The sequence below is a fragment of the Panthera onca genome, chromosome D3, assembly GCF_046562875.1.
Source record: "Panthera onca isolate mPanOnc1 chromosome D3, mPanOnc1 haplotype 2, whole genome shotgun sequence".
NCBI classification, from domain to species: domain Eukaryota; kingdom Metazoa; phylum Chordata; class Mammalia; order Carnivora; family Felidae; genus Panthera; species Panthera onca.
Window position 1 is genome coordinate 70283295 of NC_138350.1, and position 20103 is coordinate 70303397.

General features: G+C 36.2%; 1 long non-coding RNA gene and 1 pseudogene across 3 annotated transcripts in view; both read right to left on the reverse strand.

Annotated features, from left to right (window-relative positions):
- The window catches only part of LOC144613945 (uncharacterized), a 108696-nt gene that overhangs the window by 58370 nt on the left and 30223 nt on the right, over positions 1-20103 (reverse strand). The window lies entirely within an intron of this gene.
- Positions 10549-15083, reverse strand: LOC132665015 (AP-3 complex subunit sigma-1-like; annotated as a pseudogene).

Sequence of the window (20103 nt, forward strand, 5' to 3'; positions counted from 1 at the left end):
CTGCTTTAGATTGTGTCTCCCTCTCTCTCTGCCCCTTCCCCACTTGTGCTCTTTCTCAAAAACAAACATTAAGAACAATTAAAAATAAATAAAAAATAACTTTAAATAATATATTTAATAGATGGAAAGATCTTGATTTTACCTGCCTTAATTTCTAAAAAATAAAACTGAAATTCTAGAAGAGAATAAATGACATGAAGATTCCATAGTTGGGTTTAACAGCAGATTGGACACAGTTAAGAGCTTAGTAAATAGGAAAGTAGATAGGTCAGTGAAGAAAGGAGAAAGATAATGGGAAAAACATTTCAAGAAATGCTATTTGAGAAAATTATAGTAAAGAAAAATAGCCACGTATTTTAGAATTTCTATGACCCCCAAGCAGGATAAATTAAAAAAAAAAAACAAACAAACCATAGACCTGTTGTTATTTAATTGATAATAACCAAAGTGAAATATAAAATCTTCAAATTAGAGGCAAATGTTAACTTCAATAACAAAATAGCTAAATTCTTAATAGATGAAATAAGGATACATTTAAAGTAATTTTTAAAGGAAAATCCACATAAAATATCTGTTGAAAATAAAAATATAATAGTTTTCCAGCTATAAAAAATAAAATTGTGGCCAGCAGACTCCTATTAAAAGAAACACTAAAAGTTCTTTAGCACAAAAAGAAAATGATTCCATATGGAAGCTTTGTAACACAAGAGTGAAGAGCACAGGGTAGGGGTATTTATATATGTAAAATTCTAATAATTCTTCTGGATTATAGTATAGAATTAAAATATAAGAAAACAAAAACACGAGCCTGGAATGTGGTCAATGGAGTTAGTGTTTTAGTGTCTTGGATTGTCTGTTTAGGGACAATGTGGCCTATGTACCATTATTATAACTTTGTATTAGAAATCACTATCAGACTCCAATAAGTTAGGTATTTTGTAATCTTCAGTGTAACTACTAAAATGTTTAATAAAATAGAACTTTATAATGAGAATATTTAATGTAAACAAAAGAACAGAGGAGACAGATTTAAAAAACAATAACAGAGTTAAATTTAAATGTACCAGTAATTTCATTAAATGCAAATAGATTATTTCATAGAAGTGGAATAGTATAATCAGGCTGGATTGAAGAAAAAAAACAACAAAAAACTCTAAGGTGCTTAAAAGACAAACATGAAATAAAGCCAAAAAGGCAATAATGAGGATGAAATGAAAGTGGAGTATAACTATGTATTACTACAAAGTAAAAGTCCTTCTTAAGAATTTGTTTCATAATCCAGTGCTTAATCCAACAGTAAAACAAAACCCTAAATTTTTATCCACCTAAGAACTCAAAACTATAAAGCCTGAACCAAAATGAACTCTCAAGTGTGAAGGTATAAATAATAAAGACGTTTTAAACCACAAGAATTTAGAAACTTTCTCTCTTAAAAATTCTTATTTTGGGGGGTAGTATGTACTCAAAATTAGAAAGTTATCCAAGCCAGAAAGTGGCATAGGATTCGGGGGGGGGGGGGCGTGCAGGTGAGGGGGCCAACAACAACAACAAAACAGGAAACATGATGATACTGGTGAGCAGACCTGGAGAAAAACCACCCAGATTGGAGAAGGACAGCAACTCTAGGAGAGACATCTCTAAGACAAAGTGGGGACTGGTAGAATACTTGATAGAATGTCAACCAGAGAACTAAAGACATTATTATATGGCAGAAGTTGGAAGAAGGAGGGGAAAAAACAAGGAACTTGTAGTTAGTTGTAAAAGAAAACCAATAAGAAAGGGAATATATTATGATATATTATTTGGCTCTCAGTAAATAAAAATTACTTATAATATCAAATACTTTTATAGTGTTAACTGAAAATGGTCCAAGCTATTATGATGATAGAGAGCAAAAAACATATTGTATAAGATATCTAAATTGACATCTATTACAGTACAGCAAAGAGAATATTGAATGTTAATATATGAGTATGGCTTAGCAATATGGAGGTAACCATGAGAAAGAAGAAACCTAAAGAATGCATAGTGGTTGCATCTTGGCAGCAGGGTTGGGGTAAGTGTGGGTTAATTCAAAGGGCAGTTACTTTTGCATTTATTACTGTATTTAATTACTACTTTGAGATAAAAATTAAAGTGGGAAGACATGCTGATTAAGGGAGGAACTCTTAGGACAATTTTTATTTTATCATTTTCTTTTTCTAATTCTACCACCTAAACTATTCAGTTTTGGTAATATTCCCTCAAGTTATTTATAAAGCACACAACTTTTTATATATACAAAATTGAAATTGTGTTTCATTGAAACTTTAATGCCTAAAATTTTATTATAAACATTTCCATTTTCTAGCTTATAAATCAAAAACCTATATTTTAATGTCTTCTCAATTTTCTATCCTCTAACTGTTGAGATTCAACATCTGTTGAATATTTAAGGTATTTCCAAGTTCAGGAGTATTATAATGTTGCAGAAAATATCATTTTACATAAACATTATATATCTTTTTCCATAATCAGAGGTTATATGAAGAGTGTAGTAATAATTGTCCTTCCCTCATAAAAATACTGATTATCTCCTTATGATAAGTAGTTAAAAATAAGGCTACTTAAGTATATAAATCACTTTCAACTTCTTGATATCATTGCAAAATTGCTTTCTCTCAGGGTTGAATGAATAATGAAACTCCTAAAGGCCAAGTTGAGAAGTACAGAGAATATTTGATACAAAGGAAGGGGTAGGTCAGAGTGGGCTACGGAGTGGAGTGGGCAGGCAAGGTCCCATGCATGAGCTTTGGCCTTCACATCTTTTGGGAATGTACATGCATCACTTAACAGTGATGCAAAATGGAATTAATAAATGAAGTCCATTTCCCTACAGTTTGTTCTGTCTCATAAAGAATACTTCCTAAGAACTGAAGCAGATTAATTAAGATGCTAAGAAGGCTTGACACAATCTGTGCAGATCAACGTCACTCAGGGTATCAATGTAACAACATGGGTTAATTCCTGCCCACAAATACTGTGTTGATGCAGTCGGCACAGGGTTCAACAGTACCAAAGAGGAAAAAATAAGATACTGGTTCAGTTACAGCCTGTCACCTGTTGTAACTCAAAGATTATAGGAGTATGTTTATTAATATAATCCTTCATTATCCCTATCAGAGCTTTGGATTTTTAAAAATCTATTAACCATAAATAGGATACAAATTGGAAAACTTATAATGTAGAAGAAGGGATGGTTTCCAAACCAGTAGTCCATACACAAGTGGCCTCAGAATTACCAGCGGGAGCTTTTTTTTTTTTTTTTTTTCTTACCAATCCTGGAAAAAAAATACACATGTGTTTGTGTATCCATGTGTTGACATCTTGATAACCCTAAAGGTATCTTGACATAGTTGAAATTGGCATTTCTTTTGGCCCTAGAGAAAATGAATAATTTATATACATTCTCTGGATACTTTTATCTTTAAATTGCCTTTATTTTCTTTTATCATTTTTTATCAGGATATTTTTATTTTTTAAGAGCTCTTAAAATATTAAGATTTGTCTTCCATTTCTTAGGAATTTGGAAATAGCAAAAATAAATTATTCTGAGGATTCAGTTTAGGAAGTAACAAATAATAGAGTGGAGCAGAAAGATGAAAATTTAGCTTTAGGAGAAAATGGCTACCTGGCTGTTAGCAGTTGATTGGATTATGGAATTTATTACCCTATCTAGAAAAACTCCATGACACTTATATGGAAGTGAATAAAAATGTGAATTCAAGTGTTAAATGTTAGGCACACCAGTCAACATTGTGGTCTTGAGAATAGACTTAGTCCTATCAACACATTATCTTAGGTCGATGTTATCATTCTATTCATGCCACTATTAGGGATTTGATTACATTCTCCCTAAGAAACTCCTCATTTGCTCCCTATATGCCTGTGGAAAGAATATGTACTAGACAGAGAGCTTGATTGATGTCTCAGCAGTTTTGATTCTCATTACAAATTAATAGGTATGTTGATTATACTTTGCATCCTGGGCAAGAATGTGTTGGGCGGCATTTAAAATTGAATGTTCCTTTTGCAGTTATATTTCTTACTCATGAAAAAAAATATCCTTCTTATTTTATAGATTAGTCTCAGGAGCTTGGTAAATAAGTCCAAACCTGATAGATTCATGCTGGTCACTTAAAAAAACAAAAACAACAACAACAAAAAAACACAACACTCTGAAAACATGAAGGTCAGGTTAAGGAATCTAACATCTCCACTTTGGGTTATTCTTTGGAGGCCACTCCCTGCAAGCTCCTTGTACTAAATGAGTTTTTTTTTTTTTTTTTTTTTTTTTTTTTTTTTTTTTTGAGTATTGACAAAGATTCATGTTACTAATCCAGAAATAATTTTTATACTTTTTCATTTTGTTTAGTCTTTAAGGATACTTAAAGATGCCAAATGTGGAATACAGTTATATATTCATAATTGTATTCACGTAATTCATAAATGAATGTGATCATCTTGCATGTTTAAGTTGGTATTCTGTGGGTTCTCCATAAATGCTTGATAATGCCAAGGTGTCTATGGTCTCTGCATTTTTTCGTCTTTACAATGAAACTAACCTTCTGTAAGCAGAAGGGAAATTAATATGGCAATTTGAGCCTAGAGACTGGCCCCTGCTTCTTCATGTCTTTTGTGATACTTGATTTCTACAAGCTGAGTTGCTCCAGTAAGGCTCAGGAGTACAAGACTTGGCATGATGGGTACAGGAAACTACAAAGAGTTTGCTGGTGTTAGAGGGTAAAGTATGAGTCCCCAAATGAGAGAAAAAGCCAGATGGGTCAGAAGCACCATGGGAGAGAATCTTCATGCAATCTGTTTAAGACTCAGAATTTGTTCTGTACACAATTGAAAACCATTGAAGGACTTTGATCAGAGGAATGACAAAATGTGCATTTTTCAGTTCAATAAGGCAGAGTTGGAGGGAAGAAGAGAGACCAGTCAGAAGGTGGTGGCTATAGTTAAGGCACTGAAAAATGAGGGTTGGCCCTAGGCCAGAGTGCAGAAGCAAAAATGGCTTTGAAAAAGTACTTGGAGTGGAGAACAAGTGAAAACTACACCTTTGGAATGTCATTTTGTTTTTCTAATTTGAGGGTGTTATTTGAGTAGTACCATAAGCCCCAAATAAGTAAAATGTAGGTGTAGTATAGCCTTTTTAGACATCCTTTAAAATTTCTGTTAGACCCTCAGGTATGATACCTGCTTTCAGAGTCACTAGGAACGTTATGGAGCAGCCAAGGTTGGCTTTTAGGCTCTGTGCCTCTCTTTGTCCTCCCCACCCCTTCTTTTCTTCATTATTACGTATGGGGCAGTTTCAGTTTTCCAGGTGAACTCTGGCACTTTCCTCATTACTTGTCAACATCTTCTGCTTTCTTTCAACACTGCTTCCTTAAAACCCCAAATTCCTGGTTCACTCTTACTGCCCAGCTTCCTGATATTGGGAGGCGAAGCTCTGATAATTCAAAAACATGCAAATTAATCCATATTTCAGTTATTGCCTTTGGGATAAGATCCCAGGAAAAGAATTCCAAAGGTGTTAACTCCTCTTGGTGGAAGTGCAGATTCTGGCAGCTGAGTTGAGAAGATGTACTTGGGATAACAAATGTTACCACACCCGATGTCAAATATTGCCATTGCGTCATTCTCACCTCTTGTAAAGGGGCTTTTGATGCAGGTCTTGCTGCTCATTTTCATTACACATTTGTGAAAACACAGAATATTTGAGTAACTGGGTATCAGCCTTTTTATTTGGTTGGAGTCCACTGGGGCTAGAGTAAGGGTAACTGACAATTTCACAATTAATTCAATAGACCAGAAGACTGGTTAATTCAGAATCCCAAGTGACTGTGTTGGAAAAGAAGAGTTAAATCTTACAGCTAAGACAAAATCCAACCTGTACTGATGAATCATCTACTTCTGTTTTCCATATCCCCATTCATCTGCATGGTCCATGCCTTCAGCCCCTAGGCTCCTTTCTGCCAGATTCCTCTGCCAATCTTGATCAAGTCACATGATACCTGCAAGTCACCTAAATCCGAAATTAGTTTTATGCTCCTAAGCATGGCTCCCCTGCAGTGAGCAGCTGTCTGTCCATCTAGTCTTAGCCTACTGTGTGAAACTGTGTGGGACAGTGTCTTTATTTCTGCTTAGTAATTCAGTTCCCCTGCTGGTTTTGGAGGCTTGCCTTGAACTCCAGCCCAACTGACTAGGGTCTTGTCAACATGCCTAGCACTTGACATTCCCTGTAATTTGGCAGCTGGATGCTGTTTCCCTGAGTTCCAGCCATTGAAAGGGGGTCTTGTTCCAAATTAAATGGACCACCCAAACTCTGAGGCCACCACCCACCTGACTTTGTGCATTGCCTTTGCCTGGTGACTCCTGGTGTCCAGCAGATGGAATCCTTATTAACATTAGGGATGCTTGGAACTAACACCACTCTTTTGGACTATGATATAAATTATCTGCTATTCCTAGGGGGAAGGCAAGTCTAAATCCATCCAGTGCTCATCCCTACCCCTGGTTCTATTTCCAGCTCCTTGCTCCCACTCTTGTCCTATGTATATCAAGGCTTAGCATGCCCTACTACCCACAATGTGATACTAATATGTTAAGAATCTTGTTTGTCTGAAGTAGTTTCACTGACACCAGATTTAACCTCAGCATGATTTAATATTTCTGCTGGGTTTATATTATGTTCAGCAAAGCATATAAACCTACGCAATAAAGATTTGGGGGGGGGGGATGTTTCTAGTTCAATGCAATAGATCTGGAAGGTAGCAGTTGACAAACCAGTATTATACTGCACTCTTGTAAAGTTCACATTAGAAATGCAGTCAAGATTGACGAAACGTTGAAAGGTAAGTTGAAGGAAAGGATACATAGCAACTCTTGGTATGAAAGGAAGAATGTAGAAAAAAGATCACTGTTTGGCTTTTCAAATTTCTAAGGAGAAGAAAATCTTAGGGACCTTTTCTCATTGAGTCATTTTTTGTAGAAACTAGTGGCACATAGAAACTCGTTGAGAAGAGTAGAGGGAGAAGAGAGAAAATCATTGGCTGTTGTAAGCTTATTGTTGATCAGAGAAAGAATTCCTTGAAGGTTTAGTATAGAGCAATCCATTAGAGTGGACTAATAGTCACAGCACCTGCTCAGAGAATATTTAATCTCTTCTTAATCAGGCTTTGGCAGTGCCTTAAGCTGAGTCAACAATAAACTATGGAATACGTCAAGTTTATTTCCAAGTCCTCTTCTTTCTATTTAGGCTTTTAATTATGTCCATACTACCTGAGAACTGGGCACTTTACCCTCTTGGGCAATGCCTTTTATGGCTAGGACCCTGCTGCAAAGAATTACCTAAATCTCAAATAAGTGCCACAGATTTAAGAGAGGGCTAAAATTAAGATTAAGGAATTAAGCTGTAATGTTTAACTTGCAAATATCAAGTAGTAAATTGGACTTCTTTAGTAGTTGGAAGAAGCTCTACTGATCCTATAAAGTCACATCATATGGTTGGTAGTTAATTCCCCCAGAGAATTAACAGCAGAGCTGAGAACTGGGACTCCAGTAGGTGGGATCCTGGCCAGTCAGCTCTTGTTCTTCTGTATAGGCTTGCAGTAAAGTGTACTAGACCTGAGCACGGACTACCACACTGAATTATGCAGTGAGTCAAAAAGTGTTGGACTAAGAGAATTTGGCAGTGAGTGTTTACAAATTGGGTAGTTTTTTGTGTTTTGTTTTTTTTACAGATAAACAGAAAGATTTCATTAAACTTTTCACTCTCTCAAAGATTGGCCCGTCTTATTGACATAAAGCAATTGTACGGTATAACTGACAATATTAGCTTCAAGTGTACAACATAGTGATTTCACATTCATATGTGATGCAAAATGATCACCACAATAAGTCTAGTTCCCATCTGTCACCAAAGTTAATATATTATTATTGACTCTATTCCTCATCCTGTACGTTGCACCTCCATGACTTATTTTATTCCTGGAAATTTGTACTTCTTGGTCCCTTTCACTCATTTTACACCCCCCCCCCCCCAACACCTCTCTCCCATCTCCTCTGGCAAACATCAGTCTGTTCTGTGTATTTATACATCTGGGTTTTGCCTTGGTTTGTTTTTGAGACTTCACATACATGTGAAATCATGTGGTATTTGTCTTATGATTTGGTTCCACTTAGCATGATACCCTCAAGGTCTAACCATGTTGTCACAAATGGTAGGATTTCGTGATTTTTTATGGCTGAGTAGCATTCTATTATGTGTATATACATCACATCTTCATTCATCTAACAATGGACATCTAAGTTGTTTGCGTATCTTGGCTATTGTAAATAATTTAGCAGTGAACGTGAGGGTACATATATCTTTTTAAGTTAGTGTTTTGTTTTCTTCAAATAGGTAGGTACTCGGTAGTGGAGTTGCTGGATCTTCTGGTGTTTCTATTTCTAACTTTTTGAGGAATCTCAATACTGTTTTAAAAAAAGGCAAAGATAATAAGTGGTGAGGATGTGCCATCCACTTCTTATTATCTTTTTCTATTTGATAATCATCATTTGACAAGTGTAAAGTGATATCTCATTGTGGCTTGGATTTGTATTTCCCTGATGATTAGGGATGTTGTGCATAATTTCACATGCCTTCTGGCCATCTGCATGTCATCTTTGGAAAAAAATGTCTATTCAGATGCATTTTTAAATCAGTTTTTGTTTTATTTTTGGGCTGTATGAGTTTTTAAAATATATTTTGGATATTAATAAACTTGTAATTTGCAGATACTATCTCCCGTTGAGAAGGTTGCCTCTTTTTTTGTTAGCTGTTGATAGTTTCCTTTGCTGTGCAGAAATTTTTTTTTTGTTTTTGTTTGTTTGGTTTTTTTTTTTTTTAGCTTGGTATAGTTGTACTTGTTTGTTTTTACTTTTGTTTTCCTTACCTTTAGAGACAGATCCAAGGAAAATCACTAAGATCAAATTGCTTACAGCTTATGTTTTCTTCCAGGAGTTTACTGGTTTTAAGTCCTACATTCAAGCCTTTAATCCATTTTAAATTACAATGGTCCAGTTTCATTCTTGTGCACATAACTGTCAAATTTTCTGAAAACCATTTATTGAAAATATTATCCTTTCCCCCTTGTATATTCTTGGCTTCCTTGTCATTAATTAATTGACCATATATGCATGGATTTATTGCTGGGCTGTATATTCTTTTGCACTGATCTATGTGTCTGCTTTTGTGCCATACCATCCTGTTTTAATTACCATAGCTTTATGGTGTAGTTTGAAATCAAGGAGCATGATACCACTCGCTTTGCTCTTAAGATTGTTTTGCTATTCAGGATATTTTATGGTTTCATATAAATTTTAGAATTATTTCTCTGAAAAATGCTACTGGAATTTTGATAGAGATTGTATGGAATCTTTTGATTGCTTTGAATAATATAGATATTTTAACAATATTCTTTAATCCATGAGCTTGATGGATTATTTATTTGTGTCTTCAATTTCCTTTACCAGTATCTTAAAGTTTTCAATGTACAGACCTTTCACCCTCTGGGTTAAATTTGTTCCTAGGAATTTTATTCTTTTGATGAAGTTGTAAGTGGGATTGTTTTCTTGATTTTTCTGATAGTTTATTGTATATAGAAGTGCAATGGATTTTTGTATATATTTTTTAACAGTGATAAAATATACCTTATTAGCTGAGTCAGAGGGTCATGAAAAAGTTATTGCTAAAGTGTAGGTATCAGACAAACAGAGAGGTACTTTAGAAGTCCTGTTACTGGGGCACCTGCGTGGCTCAATTGGTTAAGCATCAACTCTTGATCTCGGCTCATGTCATGATCTCATGCTTTGTGAGTTTGAGCCCCACATTGGGCTGTACACTGGTGGTGAAGAGCCTGCTTTGAATTGTCTCTCCCTTTCTCTGCCCCTCCCCTGCTCACACTTTGTGTGTGTGTGTGTGTCTCTCTCTCAAAATAAGTAAACTTAAAAAAAAAAAAAAAAAAGAAGTCCAGTTACCTTTTTAACTGCAGTTTATTTAAACTAAGAGAGAAGTTCCTTTTTAACTGGAGTTTATTTAAACTAAGAAAGTTCCTAATGTTTTCATGCAGTACATACTCAGTTCTTTAAAAATTGTGACAAATAGCAGAAAGAATTATGGAATGCTACACTTGTGATCCATACAAAATACCAACATTTTGGATTGTACATAATTTAAAGGAATGTCTCAAACACTTATTGAAATATTTTAGTAGCCAATCCATAGAAGCATGCCTTAGGTGGGCATAGGAATGCAGTTTAGAAAAGAGAAATATAACATTGGAGCAATGCAATTTCAAAATCACTGAGCAGGAAAAGCTTCCATACTGATTTTATACAACCTCTATGATAGTACCCTGACTTAAATCCAAGAACAAAAGTTGAGACTCTCTTCCTCTATTTTTGGTAAACAACTGCATGGTAAAGCTAAATGACTTTTCTGACTTTACTTGGGAGTGGCCTTTAAAATTTTTTGTTTAAAGAGGGCAGATTTGGCATTTCTATACTGATGTCACCAATTATAATATTTCTTGGGATATCAGGAAGATTCATATTCTTTACAGCTAATAGAGCATGGGCTGGAGCCCCCTCTAAGCCAGCTTCATGTTTCTCCAGTTTATTTTGTGTATCATTTGGTGTAAGAGCCTCATTCATATTGGTGTCTAGTATCATTCCCCCATCACCACTTCTTCGAGAATATTGTGAACCTCATCTACAATAGAAAATTAAATCCGGTTCACAGGCATTTTCAAAGCACGTGTCTCATGTTTCCATGAATCATTGAAGTAGATCTAAAATGCCAAGTTCACTTGCTGAAGAATCCACCCAGAAGACAAAATATAATGTTACATAATGCCTAAAAATCAGTTTGTTGTCAGAGTCTCCAATTAACAGTCCTTTTTCTAGGAAATTACAAACATTTCATCTCTATTAGATACCAAATGGAATGTCTCCCTGATGCTTTGTTATTGTGAATAACAAGTTGAGCTGATAGAACTTGGAGAGATGCAGTTTCCCATGGTTGTTGAAGACAAGCATCACTTTGATGATGACTGGGTGGGTGCTGGGGGCCAGGATGGGGGTGGGCGTACAAGTCTCACCCAGGGATCTCACCAGTGATCCTTCCCTACCTATTGTATATTAATTTTGTATCCTGAAGCTTTACTGAATTTATTTATTAGTCCTAATCGTTTTTAGTGGAGCCTAGGGTTTTTTATGTATTCTGTCCTGTCATCTACAAATAGTGACAGTGTTACTTCTTCCTTTAAATTTGTGTGCCTTCTGTTTCTTGTCTAATTTCTGTGGCTAGGATCTCCAATATTATGTGGTGACAGTGGGCATCCTTTTCTTTTTCATGATCTTAGACGAAAGGCTTTCAGTTTTTCACCATTGAGTATGATATTAGCTGTAGGTTTGTCATGTATGGCCTTTGTCATGTTGTGGCACATCCCCTCTATACCTTTTTTGAGAGTTTTTATCATAAAAGGATGTTGGATTTTGTCAAATGCACTTTTTTTGGCATCTATTGAAATGATCTTATTTTTAGCTTTCATTTTGTTACTTTGGTGTATTATGCTGATTGATATGCAAATGTTGAACCATCCTTGCATCCCTGGAATAAATCCTATGTGATCATGGTGTAGGTTCCTTTTAATGTGTTGCTGAATTCATTTTGTTAATGTTTGGTTGAGGACTTTTGCTTCTGCATTTATCAGAGATAGTAGCCTATAATTTTCTTGTGGTATTGTTGTCCGTTTTTGGTGTTAGGTTAACGCTTGCCTTATAAAATGAATTTTGAAACTACCCTTCAATTTTTTTTGAAGAAGTTTGAGAAGGATAAGTGTTAAATCTTCTTTGAATGTTTGGTAGAATTCACCAGTGAAGCTGTCTGGTCCTAGAGTTCTGTTTGTTTGGAGATTGTTGATTACTGATTCAATGTCCTTACTAATAATTGGTCTATTCAGATTTTCTATTTCTTCATGATTCAGTCTTGGAACATTGTAAGTTTCTAGGAATTTATTCATTTCTTCTCAGTTGTTCAACTTGTTGGCATATAATTGTTCATAGTAGTTTCTTATTTTTTGTATTTCTGTTGTGAATTCTCTGATTTATTTTTCTTTTGAGACTTGTTTTCCCTTGGTGAGTCTAGCTAAAGGTCTGCCAATTTTGTCCATTCAAAGAACTTCATTGATCTTCTCTATTGTATTTTTAGTCTGTTTTCTCTCTGATCTTTATTACTCTTTGGGCTTCATTCTTTTTCTAGTTTCTTTAAGATGATTCCGTATTGATTTTCTGTCTGGGTGATCTACCCACTGATGCAAGTGGGATGTTAAAGTCCCTGCTATTATTGTGTTGTTATCAGTATTTCTCTGAGGTCTGTTAATATTTGCTTTTTATATGTTTTTGTGCTCCTATGTGGAATGAATATTTATAATGTTTATGCACATTATATCTTCTTGCTAGATTGAACCTTTTAACATTATGTAGTGCAAATCTGTCTTTTTTTAATTTTTGAGTCTTTTATTTAAAGTCTATTTTGTCCAATATGTATATAGCCACACTAGCTTTCTCATTTCCATTTTCTTGGAATATATTTTTCCATCCCTATGCTTTTAGTCTGCCTATGTCCGTCTAAAGCAAGTCTCTTGTAGTTATTATATAGATGTGTCTTGTTATCCATTCAGCCACTCTTGCTTTGATTGGAGAATATAATCTATTTACATTTAAAGTGATTATTAAAAGATAAGTACTTATTTCCATTTTGTTAGTTGTTTTCTTGCTGCTTTTATTGCTCCTCTATGTTCCTTATTTCTCTCCTCCCTTGTGGTTTGATGACTTTTTTAGTGTTATGTAATTAATTTTCTCACTTTTATATGTGTGTATTTTATTTTTTTGCTTGGTGGTTACTGTGAGGTTTATATATCATTCTATGTATAATAGTCTATTTTAAGTTTATAGCAATTTAAACTTGAACATATTCCAAAACCAAATTTTTATTCTCTTTCCCCATGTTCTATGTTTTTGATGTCACATTTTACACCTTTTTATTTTGTGTATCCTTTAACTGATTATTGTGGTTTTAGTTCATCTTAAAACTAGCTTTATAACTGATTATCCTTTACTGCCTTTACTATGTTTATCGTTTCCAATGAGATTTTTACTTTTGTATGTTTTCTTGTTAATAATTCCATTTCTTTTCAACTTAAGCCCTAAAACGTGTGTTGTAAAGCCAGTTTAGTAGTGATAAACTCCTTTAAATATTGTGTGTTTGGAAAACGCTTTATTTCTCCTTCAATTCTGAATGATAAACTTACTGGGTAGAATATTTTTGGTTGGAAGTTTTTTTCCTTTCAACATTTTGTATATGTCCTGTCACTCCTAGCCTACAAAGTTTCTGGTGAGAAATTGTCTGATAGTCTTAGGGGTTTCCCTTGTATATAACAATTTGTTTTTCTCATGCTTTTACAATTGTCTCTTTAACTTTGGACTTTTTAATTATAATGTGTCTTGATGTGGTTCTCTTTGGATTCATCTATTTTGGAATTCTCTGGGCTTCCTGCATCTTGAAGTCTGTTTCCTTCCTAGGTTAGGGAAGTTTTTAGCCATTATTTCTTTAAACAAGTCTTCTGTCTCTTGCTCTTCTCCCTCTGGGGCATTTTCTTAAACATTCTTTTTCCTTTCTATTTCTCTGTCTGGGTGAGTTCAGTTGCCTTGTCTAACAGCTCACTGATTGATTTTTTTTTTTTTCTGCTTTTGAACTGATTTTTTTCTGCTTTTGAACCCTTCTAGTGTATTTTCAGTTCAGTTATTGTATTTTTCAGCTCTGTGATGTCTCTGTGGTACTTTCTTGCATTTTCTCTTTGCTAAAGTTCTCAATGTGTTCATCGGTTCTTTTCCCAAGGTCAGTGAGCATCTTTATAACTGTTACTTTGAATTCTTTATCAGGCTGATTATTTTTGTATGATTAAGGTCTTTTTGAGGTTTTATTTTATTCTTTCATTTGGAATATATTTCTCTTTCCTCATTTTGTCTGACTCTTGGTGTTTGTTTCTATGTGTAAGGTGAGGCAGCTACCTCTGTCTTGAGGAATAGCCTCGTGTAGATGATGAAATTTCTCATTCACCCTTTCCTTGCTCTTTGTTGTCTCTCGGATCTTTGTGATTGTCTAAACTTTTTGATTTATTTTTGATATAGCCTCATTGTTGAAGGTGTGCTGAGACCTGTCCCAAATGACCATTTGGGAGTGGAGAATCTTATGTAGCACCTACTTTCAGGCTGATTGGAAGCCAAAACCTCAAGCAGCAGCTTTTAAAGTATTGCAAACATATACCATCCAATGGGGCCACAATTTAAAACCCTATTGACTTCCAGATCAGGAGATCTGGAGATGTAACAGTTGTAAACACAGTTGTAAAAATCTGGGCTCCAGTCAAGTGTAGAAAAACTCTTTCTGCAAGGTCTCATCTCTCACTGTAGCAAGGCCAAAAGGGTATATGCAAAAACTGTGTCTCTCTGATTATCTTTCCTGGGAGAACTTCCCTTAGCCTCTGGATGTGTGGGGAACCTGAAGCCTGTCCCTCAGGCTGAAGTTCCAGGCTAAGTACATAAGCTTTTCACAGGAAGACTGGGGTTGCTTTAAGTCCACTGTCTGTGTAATGCCCTAGGTATGGCGGCCTGCCAAGAATAGTCTTTCCCATTGTTTCCTCTGAAGCTTAAGAATGCCAGCCGTCTTGGCCAGGCAATCAAGAATATCCCTTGTGTGGACTGTGCATGTCTTCTGGCTTTAGGTAGAAGTAGAGGCACAGGGCACACTCACTGGCTTCAGAAAGGCAGTGGGAAAATGTTTTGATGGTGTTCTTCTGTGCTCTTCAGGAATGCAGTGAAAGACTGCCTTGTCTTTGTGCACGCATCAGCTTTAGGCTGAGGGTAGAAGAATCCCATGATTGCTTCCACTCACCAGTCCAAGCCAGGGAGCAGCGGATGTTACAATTTCCCATGCTTGTTGACGTTAGGCAGGGAGCGAGAAAATGCCATGATAGTTCATGCCTACCTGCCCCAGCCAGAAAGCAAGAGAGTGCTGCAACTACACATGCTCTATGGCTTCAGTGAGGCAACAGGATAGTTCTGTGAATGCCTGCTCCTCCTGTCTCAGCAAGATGGCAGGAAGTGCCATGTCCAAGATAGCTTACCAGTGCTCTGTACTAGCAGCAAAATTGCTACCTGCCAGTGCCTCCATCTCTGGGGATAATTTCAACTGTATCCCATTCCTCCAGTAGATGGTTTTATGTTAGCAAATACATTTTATTACTTTTTTTTTTTTTTTTACATACAGCCTACCACTTTTCAAATTACTGTTTTTTTTTCCTCTGGGGTTGGGGGCAGTTGAGACTGCATGCAAACCCTTCAAAACAGGAATCTGTTTCCTTTGACACTTTGGGACCTCTGGACATCAGTCCTGTTGATTTTCTAAGCTAGATGTTTTAGGGGGCTCATCTTTCTTGTGCATATCCCAGGGGTTGGGGTGCTTCGTATGGGGCATGAATACCTTGCTCTTCCAGGAGAAATACCAGACTGTTGAGATTCTTGCCCATTGTGTGTTGCCACACTGGGGAATGGGAGTTTTGGTGACACTCTCTCTCTCTCTTTCCTACCAGTCTCAATGTGGTCTTTTTGTTTTGGAGAAGCAGTTGATTTAGTTTTCAGATCTTTTTCAGAGGGAAATTATCCATATGCAGCTAAGGATTTGGTGGGTCTGTGGGAGGAGATGATTTCAGGATACTCCTACGCTGCCATCTTCTGGATAGTATTTTGGTTATGGGGTGACAGCTGACTGATGTGGATGCTGGCATTGCCTCTCTGATGGTGAAATAGTTGACCCATCAGGCTGTTATACAATATTAGTTTATGTAACTGCAATATTTGTTTCCACCTCTGCACAGCAAGTCAGAGTCCTTATTTGTTTACAAAGCTTCTAAGGCTTAAAGTATAGAAAAGAAAAAGGAAAGAAAAGTACAATTGAGGTCAAATAGACTTCTATCAATGTCTTGGGAGAAAACATCTGGAGTCTTAACTCTAATGCTTAGGATTTAAAAGAGTAACTTGCTGAAAAATACTCAGTAAAAATAATGCCTATGCATACTTGGAATTTTTTTTTCCTCTTAATGGCATGATGCATTGCCACTCGTACTGTTTAGTCTCTTCAAATACCAGTCTATCAAATAGGAAAGTAAACTTCTCAATTGGGTAGCATCAAAAGGCTAATTCTTTTCCAAAATTTGCTGAATCTAAATAAGATAGTAGCAGTGTTTTGAGGAAAATACAGGTAATATTGAGGACAGATCTCTTTAGAGAAAAAATAGGCTAAAATGAAAGCTTTGGAGTTTCAGAAGGGAAAAAAAGAGCTGCAAAGAAAAAATGTCAGTCATGATGATACTTCAGTTTCTAAATCTGTATATACTTATTTTTAAAAATTTGACCCTTTATTACTGAGTTTTATGAAGTTTGATAAATACAAAAGATTGTGTAAATGCCCTCAAATTAAGATACCCAAGCATTCCTCATCCCCCCAAATTCTCTCCTTTCTTCCCTTTTGTAGTAAAACATTCCCTGCAGTCAGACCCTGGGCAAACACCTCTCTGTTCTCTACCTTTATCAATTATATGGTGATAGTATCACCAACCATCCAGAAAACAACCATTAACAATTAAAGCCTTATACTTAAAGAAAATACTTTAAAAATTGAATTTGACTTTAGGTAGTGTTTTTGCAGAGATGTATTATAGAATGAGAAATTTAAAAAGCTTACAAGCAAAAAATACCTGAAATTCTAAGGGGAAGACAAATAAATGTGAATTCGTGACAATAATAAGAGAAAAAGTATTTCTGACTATTAAGCCTTGTTCATCCAATTTACAATGAAAGACTTCAGGTGTCAACTGTAAAAAATGGGACTGGGTACATAGTAATTGAAAATTATTTTTGAGAGAAAGTAAACAAAATGTTGAAAACCAAAGGATTGGCCCTTCTTTGGAGAACTGGTTCCTCAATCTCCCCTTCACACTAAGACACGTCCTTCTGTTTTCCTTCCATACCCCCCAGTATTTCTCCTCTTAAGTACCTTTAATCATTTATACTTATGTATTTAATAATTAATAGCTGTCTTCCAAGGGTGTTTAGATACATTGTTTTACCAATCCAATCTCTATATTTAGGACTAAACCTGAGATCTTGAGGGAAAGGACCACATCTTTATATTCCCAGGGCCTGCTACTGTGCCTAACATATAATAATTTGCAACAAATGTTTCATTAAATGACCAATAAAGTTGGCAGAGGAGGATGTTAGAAATCCCTTAACAAGTCAAGGGAGAACTTTGTGGGCACCAGAGTGAATTGGCTAACTGTCCACCAAAATTTCATGCTCATCCTTTTGTAACTTGGAGTTAGCCCTCCTGGGACTACATTTGTCAGGTCCATTGCCAAGGGGTGGAGATAGTAATGTGCCTATAATTTCTGGGAGTGCTTTTGTTTTGAATGAAGTTATGGTGCCTTTGCTGTTCTCTTTCCCCTTCCGTTGACAGGATGGGAAGGTCTCCCAGGATAAACATTTGTAGCATTGAGCCTTTGAAAATTGGGGTTTGGTTGGTTGGTTAGAGCAGCTAGCTTAAGTGCAAAGCCTGGTGTTTTATTGCCTGAGGGAAGACCAGATCCATGTCTGTTTTGGGGAGAAAAAAACAGACTTGCCTCAGCAGCAGCAAGAATAAAAACAATAAAGGAGGATTGGGATAGCCAAGTCTCCAGTGAATAAATGAATAATATTTAGTGGCTTAGAAACTTAGAGCCTCTTGTTTGAAATGTTTATCAAAAGAGTAGATTGAAATGAACAAAACAAAAAGAAAACATATACAACAAAATGAGTCTAAACAGTGGGAATCCAAACTATAGCATTCCTGAGGGAAAATAATCAAAAGAAGGAACATCAAGCAGCCCTCACATTTGTTAGAAAGAAGTAGGTGCTAGTTGTCAGTGAGGACTTTGTGGCACAGAAGTGGGGAGCAAAGGGCAGACTAGTCAGAACTGTTGGAAGCCTGAATGAGCATTCTCAAGTATTGAGTAAATATTGTGAAGGTTGTATTTCCACTGCTCAACACCTGCTTCCAGGGTTTGGGGAGCATGGCTGAATGCAACTTTGAAAGTCCCCTTCCTCATGCCTGGGTGGCTCAGTCAGTTAAGTGTCCAACTTTGGCTCAGATCATGATCTCATGGTTCATGAGTTCGAGCCCCGTGTTGGGCTCTGTGCTGACAGCTCAGAGCCTGGAGCCTACTTTGGATTCTGTGTCTCCCTCTCTCTTTGCCCGTCCCCTCCCCCGCTCTCTTTCAAAAATAAAAAAAAAAAAACATTTTAAGAAATCCCCTACTTTCCTTTTCTTCCTTCCTTCATTTAAAATAGGAATTGTGTAAAGAAAAAAAAAATGCAATTGGGCATTTAAAAGCTGAAAGCATCTTTCTGGCACAGATGAATCATGGCCCGTTCCACATACTTTGAAAAACTGAGCCAAGGGAATGATTTCCACACTGTTCCATATTTCATTCAGTTGGTAAAGAAACAACTATCTACAATGGGCAAAGTGTACTATAGGGAATGATACTATAGGGAATGTCCTTAGTAAGCCCCATCATACATGTGTGTTGGGGGGGGAGTGTACAGGTAGAGGGCAAGACAGGCTTGAGCACAGAGAGTTAGGTGATGCAGCCATCTAGGACTGCTCTGTGACTTTATGAAAAACTCAGTCTCAGGAGGATTGTTTTCTCTGAGAAAGAGGGTCAGGACTAAATGGCTTCAAGGCAACTTACACATGCCCCTAGGAGGCTGATACCTTGGCCACCTGGGATTATAAGAAGCAGTAAAATGGATTTTACTGCAGAATTATGTCTGATTGTGAGGATATGAGCAATAGAGTTTCTGAAGGTCTAGGTTTGTAAGTGTAGGTGAAGCTGACAGCTTCACTTTGTGCTCCTGGAAAGCTCGAATTGAGGACTGAATGGTGCTGCTGAGCTCTGGGAGATGGCTTACTTGGTTTTTGTGAACCGTGTCCCTGTAAATATTGTGAAGCACAACATTGGGTCATTTTTTAGGAGGGTTCTTTGCTCATTGCTTTCCAGTATTTGGAAATATACCACATAATGTACCCTTTTCATCAAGGAAGAAAAAAAAACATTGCATAGCTGCATAAGGGGCACCTGTGAGAAAGAGGAATTTGGCTTGAGCTGAAGGACCTGGTCAGGATAATTGTTTACCATTGTTAGGTTGAGGAGTCCACCAAAACCCAGATTTAGTCATCACATCTTTCTTCCCAGTTTTCTCTTTCTTTACTTTAGTTAAAAAGGGTCTTTTTAATTACCTAGCCCATGTCATATGTAATCATCATGCCTAAAATTCAAGGCATGTTAATTAAATGCCATGAGTGAGAAAAATCGGGCCCATAGGGAACTCAGAGAAAAACTAATTCTGAATGAGAGAGCTCAGCTGCGACTTTAAGCTAGTAATTAATCTTGACATTGAAAAATAGGAAAAAAAAAAAACCCTTTCATTCTATATAACATACATACAGAAACCTACCCAAACCTTAAGTCTATAGGTAGAGGAGTTATTTTGAAGTAGAAGTAAAACATTTTGAGCATCATGTCTCCTGCCAGTTACTGCCCATCCTTCCTCCCTCAAGTAAACATTGTCCTGACATTTAACACCACAGACTAGTTCCATCCATACTTGAACTTGACATGAGTATAATCACACAGTGTGTATTCTTCCATGTTGGGTTGGTTTAACATGTTGTTTCTAAGTGTTGTTGCATATTGTAGTTTTTCATTAAAGGTGTTCTACTTGATGTGTATACTGCACTTATGTACCTGACTGTTGATGTAAGTTTGTTTTCACTAGCATTTGTTTCTTACAAATAATGATGCTGAGAACATTTCTTTCATGTGCTTTTTCAAATAATAGTTGAGAGAGGGAGTG